This window comes from Callospermophilus lateralis, chromosome X (assembly GCF_048772815.1).
Source record: "Callospermophilus lateralis isolate mCalLat2 chromosome X, mCalLat2.hap1, whole genome shotgun sequence".
Lineage (NCBI taxonomy): Eukaryota > Metazoa > Chordata > Mammalia > Rodentia > Sciuridae > Callospermophilus > Callospermophilus lateralis.
The window spans coordinates 107446025-107454037 of record NC_135325.1 but is presented as its reverse complement, the minus strand read 5'-3'; positions in this window follow the sequence as shown (position 1 = coordinate 107454037).

The window sequence follows — 8013 nt, the reverse complement described above, 5'->3', positions numbered from 1 at the left end:
AAAACCCCAAGCTTGCAGTGTTTTTTAAACTTGATCATGCATCAGAGTTCCCCAGAGAACTTACTAAAACATAGATGGCTAGACCCAACTTCTGAGTTTCTGAGTCAGTAGGTCTACAGTGGGACCTGACCTTGCATTTTTAACAATTTCTGAGAGATGCCAATGGTGCAGTCTGGGGACCACACAATGAAACCCATGGAGCTACAGATGGGATAGATCATCTATTTTGCAGTAGTCAGTCCATTAGTATCATGTTTTTTGTCACATTATGGTCATGAATTAATGTACATATGAATTTGAATCTCCTAACCACACCCCTCCTCTATCTTAAGGCATAAGATAGAGGAAAGTGCACACATCCAGTCATTTGTTTAAATATGGTTAAAAGTTCAAAGGGCAAAACAGGAGACAGAAAAGTTCCTTGGTCACCCACTACATCTCCCCAGGGGCCACCAAATATTTCAGTTCTCAGTATTTGGACAATCTTGCAATAAATAGTCACTACCTATGTCATTTCAAATGCATGTGAGTATAACTGTAGGATTAATTTCTAAAGCTGGAATTGCTGTATCAAAGGATATATAGATTTATAATGGTGACAGAAATTGCCAAATTGCCCTAGATAGAAGTTAACAGCTTACCATCTACTATCAGTGTCTGAGAGTATTAGTTTCCCCCACTTTTGCCTGCAAAACGTATTAACAAACATTTCACTGATTTATGAAAAATGGTTTCTCACTGTGGTTTAAATTCTACCATTCTCACTATGGAGTGAGGCTTAGCTTCTTTTCATATGTATGAGGACAATTAATGTTTTCTTCAGACAAAGACTTCGAAAGGATCCATGGATAATTTATAAAGATGGACTACTTAGGATGGAAAACTGAGATTTAACTTTCTAAGAAGTTCTTGGCAACTCCTGGATGAGGGACAAGGATCATTACATGAGCCCTAGTCCACACTTAAATGGCAAAAGAGGTCAAGAATAAGAATATGTTTCTATGAGGATAGATTGGAGACATCCAAACCATTTAAGAGGCTATTACCAAGTTTGGCAAAGAGATGTCACAAAATTTTCTCAAATCTCTACACACTACAGTATACCACAGAATGGGAGAGATGTAAGAAGTAGTAAGGAGGAAGAATTGTCAAGACTTAGTAGTTTTTTTTTTTTTTTGATTATGGAAAGTGAGGATGAAGGAAGAATTGAGGATGATACCCTAGGTTCTACTTTCAATAACTGGTTGGTGGGTGATATAATTTACTGTGATAGAAAACAAGAAGAGGGAAAATATTTGGAGATTAAAAAAGAAAAATTATGCTAAATATTGAATATACACAGGGACTATTCCTTGTCTGAAATATTTGGGGCCAGAAGTATTACAGATTTCTGATTTTTTTTTCTATTTGGGGAGGCAAGAATTCTATCACTGAACTACCAATGACTCCTTTTTCGGATTTTGGAATGTTTGCATATAGATTATGAGACATCTTGGGAATGGTAAACAGGTCTAAACAGGAAACTCACTTCTGTTTCATACACACCTTATACAGATAGCCTAAAGGTAATTTTATAGAATATTATTTTAGTGCTCCTATGTTTCAGCTGTGATCTGGCATGTGAAGTCAGGTGTGGAATTCTTCACTTATGGCATTTCATATTTGGAGTATTCAAGTTAGGAATGTTCAGCCTGTACTAAATTTAAGAGGTCCTTAGGATCAGCCAACTCACTTGGTTCTCAAAGCAATCCTCTAAGTTAATTTTATCCACGTGGAAAGAACATTTACTGAGTTAATCAGTACAAGCATTGTGATTGGCTTGAACATTATATTTCCATGTGTAAATGATTAGAACTGGTTCACAGGAGTGTGTCTGACCACCCTCCCCATCCTTACCTCAAAACTCCTGAATCCCCATATTTTTGCTTGATGGAAAGTTTAGTTCCAGAATATTTCCTAAATGAAGGTAAAACAGTCTTATAATTCCTTGAGCCATGGTGATCTCCCTCAGGTGCCTTTGAGCTGCTACTCACTTCTTGTGCTGATATTGTCACAGCAAATGAGGAAATGTGCACTGTCTTCTTTTAAAATCCAGGACATGTACTTTATTTTTATTGTTCTAAAACTCTGAAAAATATAGAAAAATAGAAAAGAAAAACAAAAAACAAGGTGGATGTTTCTAATTTAATCTTCTGCTGACACCTAGTGCCAGAATTCTGCATATTCTGTTAGTTGTCCCAAATAAGAAAAATTAAATAAAGATTTTAAAGTTGCTGAGAATTTAAAACAGAAATAATGATGACCTATTATATCAAACAATAAATTCTATCTTATCTTTACATTATTTTTCACCTAATTTCTCACACTTCAATATCAGCCTTTAAAAAAAGTATTCAGACACCAGTCTTTTTAATGTCCAAGAATTCAATCTTTAGGCAATATCTTTTTGGAGGAGAAGTACTGGGATGAACCTCCAGCAGGGCTTTACCACTAAGCTACATCTCCAGCCCTTTTATTTTTTATTTTGAGACAGGGTTTTGCCAAGTTTTTGAGGCTAGCCTCCAACTTATGATCCTCCTGCTTTGGCCTCCAGAATCTCTGGAAATACAGGTGTGAACCACCATGCCCAACTATTCCAATTTGTGGTTACCTGCTGGCGAAATTCCTAAGAGTGCATGGAGACCCAGGCTAAGTCACAATTTCACTCTAAGTTCTGAATCACTTGGGATAAATTTAAAGTTGCCATCAGGTGGAACTGGAGTCTGCAATGTTTTCATAACCATACTTTTCAACTATTAAAGAAAACTCAATTTCATAGTAAGAGTTTCTATTACACACACACACACACACACACACACACACACACACACATACACAATCTGGTGTTGAATGTAATTGTTACAAATGACCATTTATAAAAAAGAATGAGTTTGTAAATGGGGGATGGGAAGAATGTCTTCTAATGAAGAAACTGGCATGTTTTGTATATACATCATTGAAAACAGGTTGAATTATTTGTATTAATTAAATCATGTTGACAGTAGAAGCATTCAAGAAGATTACATTTGTGCTTGGTGGTGTTATACCTACAAAAAAAAAGAAAAAAATTAAATATATAAGATTTGAAAAATTGAGTATACCAGTTCTCCATTTAAGTGTGCACTTACTGGCTGAGTGAACTTGGCCATATGCCTCAGTTTCCTCATCTCTAGAGTATTTGCCTTATTTGAACTTGCCTGGAAGTGCCAAATGAATTATAACAATCTGAGAAGCATGCCTTTCACAATTTTACCTTTCTAAAATTCAAATCTGATCATTATCACCCTTTGTTAAACACCTACCATATGTCAGGCATTTAGGTAATTTTAATCTTCAAAACACTTAAAAAGGGTAGATGCTATTTTACCCTTACACTTGAGGAAAGGGAAACTCAGAGAAGTAAGGAACATCTTCTTAAGTAGCACAGCCAATAGTTTAATCTGGGCCTGGATTCTTAGCTCAGACTTTTGTTCAGGGTACTGTGCTACCTGACCTTTGTAACACTGACTTTCATGCCAGTATCATTGTATGTGCTGGTAATCTTGGCAACTAGGGAGGCTAAACAGGAAGATGACAAGTTCAAGCCCAGCCTCAACTACATAACAAGGCCCTAAACAACTTAGTAACTTAGTGAGACCCTGTCTCAAACAAAAAAAAATTCTGGGGGTGTAGCTCAGTGGTAAAGCACCCTGGGTTCAATCCCCAGACAGCAAAAACAAACAAAAGCATCCCAAACAAAACAAAAAACCTACAACCTTCAAGAAAGGCCAAACTCCATAGCTTATTTCACAGGTTTTTCTTTATCTATCTCTAGCCTCTGCCAATTCCTCTGGTCTTTGCCTACAGCCCAATCGCCTTCTCCAAGAAACAATCCCTGGTGCCCTTCCTGAGCCCTCTATAGCACCCTGGTCATGTCCTTATTGTAGTACTTGCCACACCATACCGTAAATGTTGATTTCATCGTCTGTCTTCCTCAAAAGTGCTATAAAAGTGCTTGACACACAGTAGGAATTCAATAAATATATTAATGAATATTGAGTAGGAAAGGCCTGGTATAAAGTTCTATCACATCCTAGAACACTGGCTGTGTGTATGTGTGTGTGTGTGTGTGTGTGTGTGTGTGTGTGTATAAACTTTGCAATACTGGGGATGGAACTCAGGCCCTTCCATATTGATGGCCTGAAGTGATGTTTAAAGTATGGTCCCAGGGCCAGTAGCAAAAGTATCATCTGGGAACATAGAAATACAAATTATCAGCCCTGCCCCACACTTACTGAATCAAAAAATCTGAGATTTTCATTTGTGTTTTAACATCCCCTCCAGGTCATTCTAGTGCAGTAAATTAGGGGGATGGTTATTATTAATATAGATTCCTTAGGTTTGTATAGATTAAATAAATAGATTAATATTTAATAGACTACAAAATGATTTCCTAATTACTATCTTTGAAATTAAAAATGAAATGAAGAAGGAGATCCGAACTCTATTCAAAACAACCCTATTTAGAAGGCCCCTGAGTTCTGTGGAATGAATTTTCTTAGTTGTCACACCTGCAAAATAAGGTTTATGTTTTTATAGGAGTGTTTGCCTGGCCAGGCTGGGGTAGTGGCTTCTGAGGTAAGCAGACCTTCCCATGAAATTCCAGTGCTTGGATGAAGGATTCCAGGTATGCAGGGTTGAACATGATTAATAACAACTAAGTTTGTAGGAAAACTAAGCCGTAGGAAAGACCATAATGATGGTTATACGTGCATGTGTATTATTAGGAAATGATCCTAGGGGCACTCTACAAGTGAGCTAAATTCCCAGCCCTTTTTGTTTTTGTTTTAAGACTGGCTCTCACTAAGTTGCTGAGACTGGGTTCAAATCTACAACCCTCCAGCTTTAGCCTCCAATGTCCCTGTGATAACAAGGACCACCACACATGGCACAAGTCTTTTTACTACTTTGTACAAACATGATGTTTCAATAATTAAAAGAAGTTGCTTGCAAAATTATATGATCCCATTCTCAGTTTAAAAAATATTCTTTATTTCAGGAAAATCTGAACAACACTAAAATGTTGATGGTGATTTTCTGTGGGTGGCAGGATTGCACCTTTACTTAATAACTTTTTTGCAAGCAACATTATTTTTATAATGAGAAGGTGGCAATAAAGGTTTAAAAAATTGGTTCTGTGTACCTGGGGAGCCTGACATGCAGGAACAATGGCTAGAAGGAATCCTGAACACTCTTAGTGGTATCAATGGGAGTTCCTAAAGCATTGAAATAAGAGGGGAGACACCCTTCAGAAGACATCTGTAGGAAGACTAAGGACCTAAAAGGCAAAAGAATTCACCTGGCAGGGAAAAGTGAGGGTAAATGATCCAAGACAGCCAATAGCTATAAGGATTGCAACTGGAAAAAGGCACCAACTTGAAAGGAGGAAGGGAGAAATAATCAACGTGAGAAACTGGGTGCCTGAAAATCACTTTAAACTTGAGCCAAGCTAATTTTGTAAACTCAGATTATGCAGTGCTAATTTACATATTCTGCATATGGTTTATACCCTAAGATTTTTTTTGTTACCACCATAAAAATTTGGTTGTGTTCTTGAAACTGATTGAGCAATAGTTTCTCTGAAGGTATTGGTACAGAATTGAAGCAAAAGTTCTGAATTTCAAGGGCATAATTTTTGGAGAAGTTACCCCATCTCCACCATTGAGCCTATTATCTGAGTGATTTATTAATCAGTTAGTGTTTTGAAGCCTAAATGCTTTGAGTGACTTGTCTTGCTTATTTTATATGTATAAGATACTGCTATCATGCCCAATTTTACACATGAAAGAATTGGAGTTGTAGCTGGAATAGGGCAGTGTTAGGACACTGACACCCAAATTCCTTCTAAAACACTACCCTGCATTTTCCAGTTCTCTAGATACCCTAAAGCAAGAAACAATAGCCATAAAATGTTAAAATTAGTAATACCTAGGGTAAGGTTATAAAGAAAGCAATATGGTCATCCTGCACTGGTGGGAATGTGAATTGGTGTGACCTTTCTGAAGGACAGTTTGGCAGTACTTGCCAGAAGAATTTTAAGTGTGAGTACTCTTTGTTTCAATTATTGAAATTCACCCTAAAGATGAACTGGAAACAATATATGCACAAAGAATGTGAAAAAAAATGAAAGCAACCATTATACTCAAGTGGGGAGTTGGGTAATTAAAGTATGGTACAGCCATGGGGGTGGGGGATGAAGAAAATCTATGTTCTGAGATGGGAAAAAAACTATCAAAATATAGTAAGTGAAAAAAGCAAGTGCAGGATAATATTTATAGCATGATTAATTTTGCAATAATTTTAAGAATACACATATATACACATAGGATACATATTGGTAGATATATTACTATGAAAATAATGTTTTTCCTCAGAAAGGAAGCACAGAAACTTAACAATATATATCTTTGGAAAGAACTGAATTATTTTTCTGCAATTTTGAGATATTTGGGTTTTAAATGTTTTGTTTTCCTCCCCATGTTCTCTATTTTGTAAAACCCTAACACTTCATTACATCTTTTAAATAAAAACCAAATAGCTGGCAATATGTTGAGGCTTCATAATGTGCAGGGGGCTGAACTAAGCACTTTACTTTTAATGGCTCATTACATTCACATCTTAAATTCTTATCCTCCTTTACAGGTGAGAGGCTCAGACCTGTGAAATCACTTAATTGAGGTCACACAGCTAGAAGGTAGGAGGGCTGCTATTTAAATGTCCTCCACTGTATTTCAGAGCCCTACCTCTTAACTGCCAAACCACACTCTTCTAATTGGTCTTTCTACCCTCATTGCCTAATGAGAGTACACTATCAAATACTGTGACCTAATGAGATAATGTATGAGAAATGCTTTTCTAAGTATAGAGATGTTTGAGAATAGTGGGCAGGAATAGGGAGGTTTTTTAAATTGGGCAGACCTGTCCATGGATCCCCAGTGAAGTGGTGATGAACAACTTTCTTTTGTTTCTCCTTTAGAAATATTATAAAGTTTGCTGTGTATGGTGGTGCATGCCTGCAATCCCAGCAATGCAGGAGGAGCAGTGACCTATGGGAAGGACTACAAGTTCAAAGCCAGACTTGGCAACTTAGTGAGACTTTGTCTCAAAATTAAAAATAAAAAGGGCTGGGAATGTAGTTCAGTGGTAAAGCACCACTGGGTTCAAACCCTGGTTCTTAAAAAAAAAAAAAATATATATATATATATATATATATATATATATATATATATATATATATATATATACATATATATACACACACACACACACACACACACACATATATATATATATACATACACACACACACACACACACACACACACACATTTACATTTACTCCCTTTTCCCCAATAAAACCTGATTGCTGTTTAAAATTATTTTCAGATTTGAATGGCTATGTTACACACTTTTGGGGATTAAACTCAGGGCTATATCCCCAGTCCTTTTATTTATTTATTTATTTTTTGAGACAGAGTCTTGCTAAGTTGTTGAGGGCCTTATTAAATTGTCCAAGCTGGCCTCCAACTTGCAACCCTCCTGCCTGAGTCTCCTGATTTGCAAAGATTACTACCCAGCTGCACGCATGTATTTTATATAAATGAGAGCAACCATACATTTGTTCAATATCTTGCCTTTGTCTTCTATATATCTTGGCCATCTTTTCATATTGGCACTTACCAATCCACCATGTAAACAGCTGCATAGTATCCAATTTTGTGAAATAGTTTTAAAAAATAATTAAAGAACTTTTACTTCCATTTGTTGACTTTCCTAATCAGTGGTGAAATTAACACCTTCTAAGAAAGTTTAGAAAACCTCTTCAGACTGAGTATGAGTGACATTTGTCCACCCTATAGTTGGTGAGAGGGACTCAACAGGACTCTGCACTGAGGGCAGTAGTATTTTTCACTGTATGGAAAAACAAAGAACTCT